The following is a 16,825-nucleotide window of genomic DNA, read 5'->3' as shown; positions in this document are numbered from 1 at the left end:
CAGCAGCTCAGTAATGCCGTGAAGGTTTGCTTCCTTTCTCTGCTTTGTGGCTCTGGAGACAGAGTCCACATACATTTCAATATGGCTGACAGCAGTTCTGGAATGTATAAAGCCTTGCATAAAGAAAATGACAGTTCACTATGAAAATCTGATTCAGATGATGTTGAAAATAGATTTACTGCCTGCTCTGCCTCTCTATTTTCTAGGATTTCACCACCTCACAGACTTTGTACACTCATGGTTCACATCTTCCTCACTTGCTTTCTTTAACCAGGAGAAGATAAATAAGCTTTAAGAAATAGTAAATTATATCAAAATAGACTTTATCATGTAATTTGCCTAATTATGTACCTTCAGTAAGTGTTTATTGAACTCTGGGGTGTCAACAATTATTCAGGTCTCATAAGTAATATTTGCTTAGAAATCTATCCATGAATAGGATAACAACTTTAATAAAACAAGAATTTATCCCCACCTAATCTGAAAAAGCTAAACACCCCTTGGAGTACAATTCCCCTGGAAATCATCCCAATGTGGTTTATTGAGGCTGATGCATTTGGACACTGGCTTTTAAGAAAAAAAGATAAAGAGGAAAGCTACTGTCTACCACAACATATTCCTTTTCCCAAGAGCTGGTAAGTTTCTTCCATATGTGGAACCAATCCAATAACGTTTGGAACATTCTTTTCTCTTTCTGGTAATGTGATATACCCAATGTGGACCTATGATACAAGGAAGGAGAGTAGATCAGAAGTCAAAAACCACAGGTCCTAGTTCTGGTTCTATCATTTCTTAGCTGTGAGAGTCTAGACCAGTGACTTCCTAGCTCTGAGTTTCTGTTTTGTCATTCTTCAAGTCAGATCACCATCTTCCTTCCCTACTTCACAGGTAGTGTAGGGTAATCTTTTCAAAAGCCATTTAGAGGACATAACACAATCTTACGTTTATTTTCTGCTACAGCATGACTCCCTTGAGGGCTGGGAGCATGTCTTAATCAAATGTGTGTATCCCACCATTCCTAGCCCAGGCCTATTATTAGGTGCTCAATAAATGTTGATTTTAAATGACAGCTGTCATGAAATAAATGAAAACAAAAGCCAACAGTGAAGGTTTGCGCTGCCTGCTGGCTGGCATGTGACACTTAACATCTAAAGAGTGATAGTGGCAGCTAAAGTGCAGAAGGAATCCACTTTATGAAACTATCTGAGCAGTGAAGCACTAGAAATCACAGTCTCCTTTTGGCTACTGTTTTACATTTAGACATGAAAGCTTGTCAGGCTGGGCTGAGAATAGACAATGACAAACTAACACATTTCAACAGGTTTAGAATAGTTTCCCAGTGAAGAATTTTCCTGGCCTCTCTCCACCCTGTTTTTTTTTTTTTTTTTTTTAATACTTTAAGTTCTAAGGTACATGTGCACAATGTACAGGTTTGATACATATGTGTACATGTGCCATGTTGGTTTTTATCCCTCTTCTTGGAAGTTATTTTTTCCAAATGTACCCCATGATTGGTAAATTTCAGAAGAATAACTGGGGTTGGCTCAGTTCAGTTCCTCCCCTTCCTTCTCCTGAGTCTATTTCCAAAGGCAATCTGCAAGGGAGGGAAAAGCAACTGGGGGAGGGAAAAAAGAGATGTGAAGAAGGAAAGAAAGTGGAAGACCCAAAACAACATGGTGGTTAGTAGAGCTAATGAAAATGAAGAAGCTCCAATAATATCTGTATTTTTTAATCTGACTTTGTGAAAACCATTTGTTATGTGATATGACAATGTAATCAATGGTACTCAGTAAAGCCAGTATCCCAAAATTCAGCCAGGGGTCATGGCTTTGTGTGTATGGTTGTCCGAGAATTAAAAGAGAAGGAAGGGACTGTGCCCCTGTAGGGGAGATGATGTGCAGAAATGGACAGTATACACAGGAGGAAAGACAAGGAGAAAAGATGAAGAATTCACTAAAAGCAAGGACTTGGAGCTAGAGAAGCAACAAAAGACTACCTATAATTCTTGGAGATACTGAGGGAATACCAGGCTTCCCAAGAAAAAGATTCAAGCCATTCTACTGCACTGTCACCTGGAAGGTGGTCCCAAAAAGCTGGAGAAATTGGAGGCACTCGGGCAGCTGCTGTCTTGGTTACAGGCATTTGTGAATGGATGAGGCTGGAAAAGGTAAAAGATGGAGCAAGAGAGTAGGGAGGCAGGTACAAAAAAGAGACTCGTTATTACCTTCCTCTATTGCAGGCTTCAGAAGGTGAAGCCAGAGAGCAGGCTGTTTCTGTCCATGGGAAAGCAGGATGGTACAGCTCATATCTGATTCAGAAGTCAACAGTCAAACCATTCTTCCCTGAGACCAAAGCAGAGAATGAAGCCATTTCCCAGAAATTTGGATCTTTAAAAAATCACCCCAGCCTGGGTTACAGGGTAATTGTCCCATATCTATGTTTCACCTGCAGATTCATGGGACAGAATTATTTCCCAAGTCTAGCTCCATGCTCCTGCCCTGACTTAAGTCAGGGAATACTTGGTAGGTAGTAGCATTTATTATTTCATGTTCAAAATGTCTCAAAGGCTTGAAAACTGTAACATATTAAACAGAAATTTAGCAGACATTGCTTTGCACAATCCCGTGATGCCAGCTTGCTAGCATGGATATGTCCAGGGCACCCTACCAAATGCTGGACACAAAAGCTGAACACGGTAGTTCTTCCCTTCAAGGGTTCACAGCCCAGTGGAGGAGATTGTCAGGTGAGTAAATCATTCTACTGTACAGCCACGATGTGCAGAGGACTCAGAGGAGTCAGTGAAACTACCATTCCCAGGCCCATGTCTCAGACCAACCCTTCCCCTCCAGCCAGTAGTGTAGACTGCACCTCGTCTCTCCCTCTTCAGTGAATACAGGCTAAGGAATGCAAGCTTCTCTTACCCACGTTCCCTGAACTGCTTTTTTTTTAGCCCATCTCATCTTCTCCTGGTTTCGTTCAATTTTCTGCAAGCTTTCTATCTGGCTCACTTATCTCCCTTTATCCCTCAGAAGCATCTCCAGTAATTCCATTGACTGACAGGACATTTTTCCAGCAGAAAGCAGAGCTGAGTTGCTGCAGTGCCACGGCCACCTCCCAGCAACAGCCCCTCTGACCCCAGCGGACCTGCTACCTGGTTTTTCAGGTCAGTGTGGACTTTTCAGACGATATCTCTTTTATTTTAGCTTTTTAATTTCCGGCTGCCAGGCTTTTTTTTCTTGATTACGTTTGGAGCAGCATTTCACACATCACAAAAGCCATGCCAGTTTTAAGTTGAGTTAGGATTCTGCAGGGGAATCCCATCATTTTGATTCCCTCATCAAAGAAGGGCTAAGTTTAACCCCTTGCGAATATGAGAATGAAAAGGACAGAGGAGTGTATTGTCACGGAAAAGGCACCAAATTAGTCACCAGGGAACTGGACACAGGTCCCGGCCCCACAACTGACTCTGCCATGGGATTTTAGGCAAGACACCTGACCTTTCTGACTCCAAAATATTATGCCTCTTAGTCCTCCTCATGGTGAAGTTGGAAAACTCAATATATTGATTGCTATAAACATACCTCATAAACTATAAAGCACTGTTCAGTCAACTAAAGACCCATGCCAAACCTAGGGACATCTGGGCAGCATGTCCTTCTGAATAAGCGCATAAGCTCCATGAGAGCGGGGGTTGGCTCACCTCTTGCTCGCTATTTGCTCCCAGTGCTCAGCATATGGAAGGAAGGGAGGGAGGGAGGGACAGGGGGAGAAAATTGTGCACCCAAAAGGTCTGAAATGTCAGGTCCTTCCATATATTTGCGAAGTCCATCATCTGCTGGCAGGAGTAAAAATATCTCAAACACAGTAAATATCTTTCCTGAATTTACATCTATGAATTGAATCCCATTTGTGTGAGAAGTGAAAAGGCTGAAGTTTCCACTTTTCAATCAAAGGTAAAAGTCCTGACCTGATGCAATGTCGCGGAGACTGTTCATTCGCACAAGCCAATATAATAGTAGCAATAGCTTACATTTTTATAGTTCTTTATAGTTTATCAAGCATTTTCAAATATCTGACCTCATTCTGATCTTCAAAATATCACATAAGTAGGTAGGACGGATTAACCCTATTTTACAGATGAAGAAACTGGGGCTCAGAGGAGTGCAGAAACGTACACCAAATCACGAGGCCTGTAAGTAGCAGAGCTGGGATTTGGGCAGGTCCTCTTGGCACCTTGCCTTTTTCAGCTGCTAATGAAGACAGTAATGATGATGCTCCCATTGTTAAGCTGATAGCTCTGGAACCACCCAAACCAATATGATTTCCTCTTTATTTCACTAGAATTATGGTTATTCGGAATCTCTGGAGAGTAGTGTATGTCCCTCTCCTCATAAAAAAAAAAAAAAAAAAAAAAAAAAAAAAAAAAAAAAAAAAAAAAATCCTTTTCAGGAAGAGAAGGCTACACAATTGGTCAATAATCACAATTTTAATGACTTCATTAGTCATCAATCAATTGAAATAGCAACAATGATGTATCATTTCCCCCTATCAAATTAGAAACAATAAAATTAATGTTGGTAAGGATGTGGTAAAACCAGTGTTTATGTTCAATGCTGGTGGCCTTGTATACTGCTACAAACTTTTAGAAGCTATTTGGCCACATGCCTCAAGAGCCATGAATTGTTCATACTCTCTGAACCAGTAATCTTACATCTGAAAACCTATCCTAAGGAAATAATGAACTAGAGAAAGAAAAAAAAATATCTTCCTGGGGCCTGGTTGTTCAGTTCTCCCTTGGATAGCAATGAGATACCATGGTATCTTTCTCGTAAATTTCCTATTTGTTTAAGCTCATTCCAGCTGGTTCCTGTTACCTGGCACCAGAACCATCATTACAAAAGCCCACACACAGATAGCTAATATAAATATTAATATCTTCCCTTCCCTTGCTTCAAACTTGACCTCATTTGACATTTCCAGCTTCACAGCCTGGTATCCCATCCCTCCACACCCCCATCAATCCCAAAGCTCTGGTCAAGTCAAATGTCTCACAGTTGACCAGAGGGGCCATGAATGAGCATGTTCTGAGCTTTAGTTAGGATCGGAATCACCTGGAAAGCTGGTTAAAACACACACCACTGTGCGCATGCACACACACACACACAAAAGCACACACACCACACCTTCCACCGACTTTGAGAATCACTGGTTTAAGCAACAGTCTACCTCTGGCAAAATCATCTAGTCCTTCAAGTCCCAGCTCCTCCCTGCTTTTTGCAGCCATCTCCAATCACACCAGACTGAACTAATTACTTGTCCCCTGTGTTTCTTTGGGGCAAGAGAAGCACCTATTACACTGTATAATGAGGGTTAATTGTATAATCGATGCCAGCTCCCTGCTTGTCAGGAATATCTGGAGGGCAGGCCCCTGGTTTCATCGCCTTTGTGCTCCCAAAGCTAGCACAATGCTTGGCACATAGTAGCCATATGTGCATGTACGACTGAATTATTCCTTCCTCCCTCTATAGGGAAGTTATGGTTTATTCCTGTTTCCACAGGATCCATTAGCGTATTGAATAGCTATTTTTAAAAAACAATGATTAGCCATGATAGCAAAAGAAGAAACATGAACAGAGCTTATTCCTTTGCCAGGCTAGTAAATATCATCTTGCTTTGCTCGCTAAACTCCCTAATGAAGACAGTGGCTCTCAGGAAAATAAATAAAACATTAGGTTGACAACACACAGCACATCACAAGCACAGTCCACTAATTTGCCTATTGCTGAAGGACATTAGCCATCTTTGAGATAATCTCCATAAACATACTGCCCCATCTCCCTCCCTCAAAGATGAATTGTATCAAGTTAAAGTTTTAATGTTTTTCAATGTCTTATATGTATTTCATTTCAACAACATGTTTTAATAGCAAGATACCCATCTTAATCAAATGAAAGCTGTTTTTCTGTAATTGTTCTAAAAGTCAGTTCATTTTCTGGGAAAACCATCTTTTTGAATCACAAGTGGCTGGCCTAAACAGTGTTCTCAGAATATTAATGTGAAACTTAAGCTATTAAAATGTCATGGTTAACCTTTTTAAAACCTAATTAAATTAAAATAATACTATGTGGAATGCCTTTACAGCCAAGTAAGGCTCTTTTACAAAGAACCTGTTCCAAGTCTCAGAGCTAACACCTTATGAAGCCATGGTGGGAAACAGGTTTTGCAGGCAGACAAAGAGAGCCTGGCTTTACACCTGCTGTGATTAACTTTTAGTTGTTGGTATTAGAGTTAATTATTGCAGCATGCTGGATGGCAGGGACAATTTACTTGCCTGATCATACCTAATAAGATGTATTTGCAGATGCCAGCATCTCCTGGACTTAATCAACAAACTATCAAGACAATCAATGCTATTAAGCCCCATGTCCTTGTGATAGATTTTTCCAAATAAAAAAGATTAAAATCCAAGGGTGCAGTGCTAAGGATATAGGCTGCTTAGAAAGCCTCTGTTAGCTAGCATCAGGCTTATCTCCCTCCCTGTGTGGCTAGATCTATTATGCAGGAGGGTTAGTGCACCCTAAGGCCTGATTCATTTGAGAGCAAAGTTCAAGGCAGCCACACCAGGTACAAGGAAATTAAGCTCTGAGAACTCCAGCACTTCTTGGTAACTGAACTCTGGAAGGCTTCAAATGGGCCCTTTCTATTTTACCCTGTATGGAAAAAGATTGTCATACCCAAGGCGCTGTATCCTCTTCCTGCTACATAAAGAGTGAGTTTCTGTTCCTTTATTTGATAATCTATGCTTGAATCCATGGAATACATTTTTAAAAGAAAGAAACTAGCTATGATATAAGGCAGGCTGGCAAATTCCATAAAACAACATGCTTTAGTTTCAAGTCTGTTCCTTTTTAGGCCCCAACAAATTAGCAAAACTCCTATGAGAGGATTGGGGTCATGTGTGGGCACACAAAATAAGGAGGGTGCTACCACCTAGAGGGATCTCATACAGGTAATGGAGAGGTGCAGGTGACAGCAATCAGCAGCCTGAAGGCACTGAAAATATATCTAAGACTGTCTTTGACTCATAAGTCATCCATCCTGAAAAATGAAAGAAGACCAACATTCAGCATGAACACCTAGATCTCTAACATCTTTTATTCATCCATTCATTCACTCAACACATGTATTCGTTGAATTTCTCCTTCATGCCAGGGACTGTGCTGAATATGTTCCCAATTTCACTAAACGTGAGCTGTGCAATCTTGAGCTCTAGCAATTTGCACAAGGTCTAGCTGGAAAAAAAAACTGCTTTATGACAATGTTGGGGATCTTTGTTGATCCCCAGGCTTCCAAAAAGATCAATAACCCAGATATGACACATATCACTTCCATTCAAATTCCATGGGTGAGAACCAGTCATGTGGCCACACCAACTGACAGGGAGACTGGAAAATGTAGTCTTCATTCTATGTTCAGCTAAAATTCAGGGGTTCTGTTACCATGTGAAAGAAGGGAAAAACCAATATTAAATGTCTCTGCTTTTGTAAGATATTTGCTTTTATAACAAAAGATATAGTGTCTTAATCACACTGATGAGTCAAGAATGTTGGGCATCTCCATAGAGCAGAGAGATGGAGGAATGGCCACAGGAGCCAAGAGCCATGTAGGCAGATTTCTCCAATGGGATTCAAGCCCGCTTCAGGGCCAGGGCTTCAGAGTTAGGGACAGGTCTCTGGCCCTTAAAGAACTGACAGGTGATCCATGTTGGCATCACCATTCATAAATCTTCACAAAAGACAGTTCTCTGTCCTGTTTTGAAATAAGTGGACCTTTTAAAGTATCAGGGAAGAAAACTTTTCTTCTATCCTCTTAGGTTCAGTGATTTGGGGGTCTATGAATTAAACCAACAAAAGACAGACTGGCAAAAGAAAATAAAACAAAAGACAGTGTTTATTCATGTATGTACTTGGGAGCTCACAAAGAAAGCGGCTCAAAGAAGCTGTTAGAACTTGGAGCTTATATACCATTTTAATGAGGAGAAGGGGTTAGGGTTTCAAGGGACAACAAATGGTGGGAAATGACTGAGAAATATATAAAGAAACCAACGGAAGGCAAGTGAAGTGGTAAATTTTATGTGTCAACTTGACTGGGTCACAAGGTACCTAGACAATTGGTTGCACGTCATTTCTGGGTGTGTCTGTGAGGTGTTTCCAGATGAGATTAGCATTTGAATCAATGGACTCAGTAAAGCAGACTGTCCTTCCCAACAGAAGTGGGCACCCTGCAATCTGGTGAAGGTCTGGACCAAACAAAAAAGCAGAGGAAAGGAGAATTTACTCTCTCTACCTGGCTACTTGAACTGAATATTCATCTCCTGCCCGCAGAATAGGACTTACACCATCAGCTCCTCTAGTTCTCAGGCCTTCAAATTTAGGCTAGAGCCATCAGTTCTCCTGGTGCTCAGGCCTTTGGGCTTTACGGCAGAGGGACCTGACAGCCACAAAGGAAGCATGCCCTAAGAATGACCCTACATATTCTAAGAAGAATATGTGTTCAGAGTCTCAAGCTAAGGAATTCAATGTAAAGACTCACTCCTCATGTATAAAGGACATCTGAACCCCTGGCCTATCCCTTGGAATACAAGCTCTATAGAGAATTGAGGCCCTTTGTTTTGGGTTAAATGGAGGTTGCTAGGTGAAGGTGGCTAGGTGGAGGGTGCTAAGTGAAAATGCTATATAAACTGCATGCTTTTTACAAGTGATAGTGGTTCTCCTATCCAGCCCACCACCCCCGGACCATCCCTGTATGTAAGTCACGCCAATAAACCCTATGTCTTGTTCTCTGTCTCTAGGTCTCTTCCTTGACCTCTCAGACACGTTGCCATCTCTATCGGAGTCAATAGGATTCTGGCATGACGTGGCCTCTGACTAGAACTATACTACCAGTTATCCCAGGCTCCAGCTTGCAGACAGCAGATCATGGGATTTCTCAGCCTCCACAATCACATCAATCAATTCCTCATAGTACAATAAGGCTTATTTTAATAAGGTGTGTTTATGCATCCAGTGTCAACTTCTCATCTCTGGTAATGGGAGTCACCCTTTCCCCCTGGTACTTCCTTAAAGCAGGATTTATGATAGCAGAATTCTTTTGGAAGATTCTGCTTTTAGACAGATGAGGGAGTGCAGAGAAAGGCTCTTCCTGCATCTGTTGATTCTCAAATGCCTTTTACTCAAAATAATCTTTATGTCATGTGGCATATTCTGATCCCTTCCTTGGTCATACCCAAATTTTATGGACTCAATTACTTTGAAAGAAAAAAGAAAGGAAGGAAAAGGGAAAGAAGAAAGGAAAACAGAAGGAAGAAAGGAAGGCACTGGCTATGATAGAACATTTTCAGGTGATGTATGAATTTTAGGAAAAAAACTACATTTACATACCCATACATACTAGGCATTATTTTTAACCAAACAATTTATGGAAAAGACAAGGCAAATTCCACATTCAATTGGTAGGATTTCATATTCATTGCGAGCCACGCTCTGCCTGTGCTATGCTTGCTCCAAACATATTTCCACAGACTTGGATAATTTACCTTGATTTTTGCTTAGTATTGTAAAACGTCCCCAAAATTTGAGAAAGTACAGGGAAAAAAAACTTGTAGAAGCAAGTAAAACCAGAGAGGAAAGCCATGACATAGGAAGAGAAGATTTCACTGCCCTCAAAGCAGTTGTTTGTCAATAACCACATTGGTGGTCTGGGATCATGAAGGAATGTTTTAAGTATTTTACACTCTAATATAAGTTTTTTAGTTACATATAGGCATTTTTCTATGTTTTCAGAAATTGGCTAAAGATTTGGGGGTTGATGTGTACCGTTTTGTAATTTTTCCCATTTCAAATAATAAGAAATAGGCTATGGTTAGCATTTTTGTGTCCAACATCTGATTTTAGGAGGGGATGACTGATATCAAGTGGGAGGTGTCTGTGTTTTAGAAATTTGATAGGAAATTATATTCTCTTTACTTACTCAACATCCATTTAGCAAGCATTCACCGAGTACTACAGTGAGCCAGGCATTGTGCTGAGTGCTGAGGAGACAGCAGTGGAAAGTCTTTATCCTTGGCTAAAAGGATCTGGTCTAGTAAAAGAGACAGAGTGAGGGTTGTGAAAGAGGGCATGGCAGATACTAATCCAGCTACAGAAGCCCAGGAGAGACTGAAACTAACTTTGCAAAATCATGACAGTAGGAGAAATCTGACATAGTTGACTCCATCTTGCTTCTAACCTCCAAGCTCTCCTTGGTTATTCCAGAGCATAGACCAACCAACTTCGGGAGCAATTTAGTTTATAGTTTAACCTTAAAGCAAGAATGATATTAGCCCTTCCCAAAACTAAACTGCCTTTGTAAAACTAATGAAAGGCCCTAATTCTGCTAAGATGTAGGCATAGTTAAATGACCACTAGCCATTGTTCTGGAAGTCACAAGATTTGCAACTTTTCCATCACTCCTGTAGATAACATAACTATTACAGAACCTATGATTGGCTTTTTGAGATGTCTTTTTAGACTTCTGCATTTCTGACTACTGGCTGACTCCACCTGGACCAGCAACTTATGACTCAACTGGTCTTGTGAGACCCCCTCCACCCAGAGAGGGCTCAGTGCGTAAGGACCATTTTCCACACTCCTATGATTTCATCCCCAACCAATCAACATTCCCCATTCCCTAGCCCCTTGCCCACCAAACTATCCTTGAAAACCTCTAGCCTCGGAGCCTTTAGGGAGATTGATTTAAGTAATAACTCTGTCTCCCATGTGGTTGGCCTCACGTCAATAAAACTCTTTCTTTACTGCTATACCATGGTTTCGGTGAACTGGTTTTGTCTGTCAGTAGACCAGAAGAACCCACAGGGCAATTACAAGATGAATAAGAGTTACCGGGGTGAAACTGGGGGGACAAATATGCTAGGCAGATGGAGCAGCCTGTGCAAAAGCCCAGAGACAGAGAGCAAGGCAGCTGAATCTGGCATCACCACACCCCAGTGGATGAGCAGTGCAAGATCCTCCCACTTACAACATCCCCATTGGACCCCAAGAAAGAGGCTGAAATTTCCAGTTCCTCTCCACAGCCTCTACCCACACACTCCTGGCACTCATCTTCTTCATAGGCTACTTCAGGCACAAAACTGTGAATGAGCTCTAAAATGTGGTTTCCTCATCTGTAAAATGGGATAATAAAGTTTTATGTTATAGCATTATCATAGGTATCGAATGGGTTGATATATATAAAGTGCTTTTCACCAATATCTAGCACATTTTCAGTATTATATATTAACTATTAATTGTTAGCTAGAGGCCCTGAAAATGTGTCACAGTGAAGCCAGAGGTCCCTGAGGTCAGGCTGAGGATATCAAGTCCCAGGTTTTCTGCCCACCCCACTCCTCTTCCAAATAAGGCAAATGCACATTTGCTTTGGTCCACCATTGGTGCAGTAAAACTGCATCCTACATAGATTTAACTTAAGCACATTCAAGAATGCCCAGCTGGCTGGATGAGACTGGGAGAAAAATAACTTAGATACTGCCAGTCCTACTCTATTTTCTGAGAGCAAATGCCCCAAGTGAGCCTGGAGGAGAGGGAGAACAGGCACTCCCCTCCAACCACACAGTTTTCCCCACCCTTCCCTGGTCTAAGCAGCTTGATGGATACTTTGTTAAAGGATTTTCAAGCCTAATTGTGACTACCTGCAATTTTCACCCCACAAGCCGACTTTAAAACCTAACTCTTACTAAAAAGAAGACACTCCAGCACCTCTGTCCGCCTAGCACCAAGTAAATTCTAACCAAATTAGAAATCTTGAAGGCTTTCTGAGAGCTGGTCTTTACTTTGAACAGTTTAAATCACCCCTAAGCTTAGCCTGAAGAGCAGGATTAAAGCCTCCCTGATGTGGAAAAAAACAAAAGAAGGAACTGTGATTTACTACCTAAGCCACCGCCCTTAGCTTCCCCCACCACACTCTCCAGGTAAAATCTGCTTCCTTTCTGCCTACTACCGTAAGCTAAAAAGAGATCACCAGTCCTGAGACTCTAGTCACATGGATGCTGCAGCGGGACAGGCACAGAGCTCCACAGCTTGAAACATAGATGCTCATAGCTCACAAGCCCACAAGTCCACCAGCCTGCCACATCTCTTGAAGCTCAGACAGGTACATTCGCCCCGCTGGGTTTAATTTCAAAATCCAGCGCAGTCACTGAAAAACTAGAGCGATTTGCTCTTTCAGCTATGCACAATTTTCATCAGCAGTCTCCAGTGGCTACAATCTCAGGCAGGCTTTTACCACCTTTTCCTCGTCCTCTCTGTACGGACACATATTCCAGAGAAATGGTTTTTCTAATGGCCTGCGGAGGTCTGCCTGTGTTTTGAGGCTTTGTCTGAGCACCAAGTCCGGCAGATAGAATTCTCTTTCCTGAGTCAAACATTTATAAAGAGCTGTGATCTCAGATTTCAGCTTGCTTCTTACTCCTGAAATCTGATCATCCCTTTTGTCTTTCTACCGCAATTATATATTGAAAGATAAACATGAAGATGCAAGAGTATGCAGGGACATGTGTAAGTGATTCTCCGCAAGTGTTAAATACAGGGTGTAATTACAGCTGGAAGGCAGTGCCTTGTGGGAGAAAAGACAAAAAAAGAGGTGGGGAATATTCTTTATAAAATGTTCTTGTCTTTATTTTTAAACTTGATGCTCATATCTCACTTTCTAACACACGCGGACAAAGAGTATACTCACGTACACGCAAAAATACTCATATATGCACATGTGCGTGCACACACACACACACACACACAATGTAGTATTTTAGAGACCCTTGGTCTCTTATTTTTTCCAGCAAATGAACAATTATCCTCAATAGTCAAATAAACATCAGAAGATCAGGGTTTTTCCCCGCTTCCTCTGCTGTTACAAAATACAGCAACAGAGAGGGGCAAAATAGCATGAAACCTGAACCAGCTCACACAGAAGGACTCAAGAGAATATGCTTTTCCAAATGGACGTTTCAGTTAGCTGCAGTGTTCTCAGAATTGCATCTCTTAAATTTTGATTCCAAAAGGGAAATTCCCTATGACCCAGCAGGCACATACAATCAATTTTCCACATTATTTATGTAAAAATCTGTCCTATTGCATATTCTGGAACAAGTGACAGTTTCAAAATGAGACTTGCCAACAGACCCCCTTGTCCCAAACAACAAGAGGCAGCAGAACATCCCTATCAGCCCTCTCAATTTATTCTTCATCAGAAGCCAGTGGAAAAGGAATTCAGCAAAGTGAGATCCCAAGCTGCACAAAGCACTAACCAAATCACACCCAAAGGAAAATGAGAGAAGAGTTTGAACTGGAGAGTCTTACATTATTGGGCACACTCAGAGACTCAGGGGAATTTTAGCTAGGCAAGGCAGCAATAGTTTAGAGAGAGGTGGCTCTAATGAAGGGTCCAGGCTGCAGGGAATGGTAGACAATCTTTCAGGGCAAAGGCTCTGGGTCACATGACCTGTCCATGGCACAGTGGGTGTGTCAAGCACAGTGAAGCATACAGAAGGTGTCTGACTTATGCTGCTTTGATGTACAATTTTTCAACTTTACTGTGGTGCAAAAGCAATATGAGTTCAGCAGAAACTGTACTTTGAGTACCTATAAAACCATTCTACTTTTCACTTTCAGGAGATATTCAATAAACTACATGAGATATTCAACACTTTATTATAAAATTAGTTTTATGTTAAATGATGTTGCCCAACTGTAGGCTAATGTAAGTGTTCCCAGAATGTACAAAGTAGGCAAGGCTAAGTTATGATATTTGGTAGGTTAGGTGTATTGATTGCACTTTGACTACAATATTTTCAACTCATGATGGGTTTATCAGGATGTAACCCCTTCATTAGCTGATATAGTTCGACTGTGTCCCCACCCAAATCTCATCTTGAATTCCCACATGTTGTGGGAGGGACCCAGTGGGAGATGGTTGAATCATGGGAGCAGTTTCCCCCATACTGTTCTCATGGTAGTGAATGAGTCTCACAAGAGCTGATGGTTTGATAAGGGGAAATCTGTTTTGCTTGGCTCTCATTCTGTCTCTCTGCCTGCTGCCATCCACGTAAGATGTGACTTGCTCCTCCTTGCCTTCTGCCATGATTTTGAGGCTTCCTCAGCCACATGGAATTGTGAGTCCATTTAAATCTCTTTCTTTTGTAAATTGCCCAGTTTTGGGTGTGTCTTTACCAGCAGCGTGAAAAAGGACTAATACATATAAGCGAAGAAACACCTGTACATGTGTGTCTTGCTTTAGAAAGCAGGAAGGCAATTAAGCTTTATTTTACATGAATCTACAATGTTGGTGAAACCTGCTCTTCCAACATCTTGCAGGCACCTGGAATGGGTTCTGATTAGGCATAAAATGAGTCATAGCCACACACAATGACTTTACCTGGAATACTACTCACCTCTGTGTTCCTCCTACCTTGCAAGAATGCGAAGTAGACTCGTTGGCATCATTTAAAAATGGTCCCCTTGCTTGTGTGCTCACTTGCTCTCTCCTCTCTTTCCTGGAGAGATGATAGCAATTGCACTTACCTTCTGTTTGGGAGGGGCTTTGGGAAAGCTGAGGGGGTCAGGGTGAAGCCTGGGGGAAAGGGAGCAAAGAGCTAGCTGATGGGGACCTGCTCTGGCTGAGTCTTTGGGAAAAGAGAGTAGAGCAAATTGCTTAAGTTTCTGCATGATCAGCCCAGCTCCCCAGGGCAGGAGAGGAGATAGGTTTAGTCAGAGAACCCATCCAGGACAATGTGGTTGGCTGGAATGAGGTCAGTGCCTATGAGAGGCAGGAAGAAGTGCAAATCAAGCCCAAGCAAGGAAACCCTTAACATCAATGGAGGTCCATAATCCAGGAAACCCCTAACATACAGCAACTATCTTTATTTTAGGATGCTCAGAAATAGACAGGATGGTACCCCAGCCAGGTGAACAGAGTGCTACCTGGGAGTCAAGATCCCTAAATCTCTCTTTCAAGTTTCACCTCTGACTGCTTCTCTTATCATAAGAAAAAGTATTGAGAGCCTGCTATGTGTGAGGCCCTGCAGATGACACAGAAATTAAGACACAATTGTACCCTCAAATAACAGGTAGAGAATAGAAAGACTATGGGTTTGTGAAGCCATCCTGATCATGGTTCTATCACTTACAAATTGTGTGGCCTTCGCCAAATCACTTTGTGTCTCTGACCATATGTTTTCTTATTTGTAAAATGGAGGTAAAAATACTGCTAAGCATTTCTGAAAGGATTACAGATAATGTTATTCACCATGGAGGACCTCGGCGCTAATAGCAGAGCAAGGAGATAATGCCGAACAAACAGTGAGTTTGCAACCAGAGCAAAGTGGGCTTAATGCTAATAGGCCAAGGAAAAAGTAAAAAGGGAATGCATCAGAGAGGAGCTGACTGAAAATACTTTCCCAAAATGCTACCACTCGTCTACCTTTAAAGTGGAAATAAGGACAGGCAATGACTCCCACCCAGGGCCATGTAACCCGACCCGTTGCACTAAGCCTTGCACTTAGAAGAGTTTGTGATTAGTTTAATGATCTGCCATTACTATCTTGAAAGTCTATAATTTTTGAACAAGGGATTCAGCATTTTCATTTTAACTGGGCCCTGAAAACTATGCAGCCAGCCCTGCTCCCACTTACTGAGACTGATGGGGCTTTGTTGGTGAGATACCTCCTCTGAGGCAGCCCACCTGCTTCTCCGAGGGAGCTGGTCAGACCCAGATGCCTCGCTAATATCTCTGTTTGTGGACACACTCAGCATGCTAGGCTCTCCTTCTCAACCTCTAGACTTTCTAATGCACATGATCTGCCCACCTTCTCTGCAGGGAACTGAGTAGTAAAACTACACCAGCTCATCACTCTTAATACACACGGGAACATTTCCCTCCATGAAAATCATTTCCGAGATTCAAGAATTCTACCTGGCAAAAACCATTCCTGCCGTCAGCCCAATACATCCTTCCTTTAACAGCCCAACATATCTTTTATTCAACAAACATTTGTTGAGCACCTACTATATACACAGGTAAACTCCACCTGGAACTGATAGGTGCTTGACTAGAGCAAACAAAGCTAAAGGAACAAAGTCCCCCAGGACCTAGGTAAGATAAATCTTTGGGCAATTTGATCTGGGAAAGCTTTGCCTGGAAGATAGAGCAAATTCTGGGAGCAGGGATGGGAATGTAGAGGTAGGGCTGTGTTATCTCTGGCTCCAGTAGCTGGTGCAAGGCAGTTGAATGAGATGCTGCAAACCCTGCCTGCTATTAATAAGTTCCTAACCAACTGTTAGTTTCATTACTACTGACTGTTCTGCATCCATGGGCACCATCCTCTGGGATGTCAGCACCATCCCAGTGGTATGCAGTGGGAGTAGACTATCTGCCACCTTTGGCTTGGACTCAGTTTCACTAAGGGAAAGGGTTTGAGGTGGTCCAGGAAGCAAGGTGTTTGCACGCACAGAAGTGGCAGGGCCTGCAGAAAAGCCAGACAGTGGGTAGGGGACACAGCAACAAAATGCCAATTCCTGCTGATGAACCTCTCCTCTATTCCTCAGCTTCCCCACTCCATGGGCAGCTAGACTTGAAGTAGAAAATGTCCCAGAAGGTGATCTATAGGGTGTGCCAAGAAAAGATTCCCCATTCTTCAGAATCGGTGAACTGTAAGCCATAAGCAGTGAGAGTAAAAATAGCTACATCCATCTCAGGAGAAAGGGAGAACAGAAGT

The sequence above is a fragment of the Rhinopithecus bieti genome, unplaced genomic scaffold (genome assembly GCF_001698545.2).
Source record: "Rhinopithecus bieti isolate Rb0 unplaced genomic scaffold, ASM169854v2 scaffold_34958, whole genome shotgun sequence".
Classification (NCBI taxonomy): domain Eukaryota; kingdom Metazoa; phylum Chordata; class Mammalia; order Primates; family Cercopithecidae; genus Rhinopithecus; species Rhinopithecus bieti.
The sequence above is the reverse complement of the archived record's forward strand: the minus strand, read 5'-3'. Positions refer to the sequence as shown.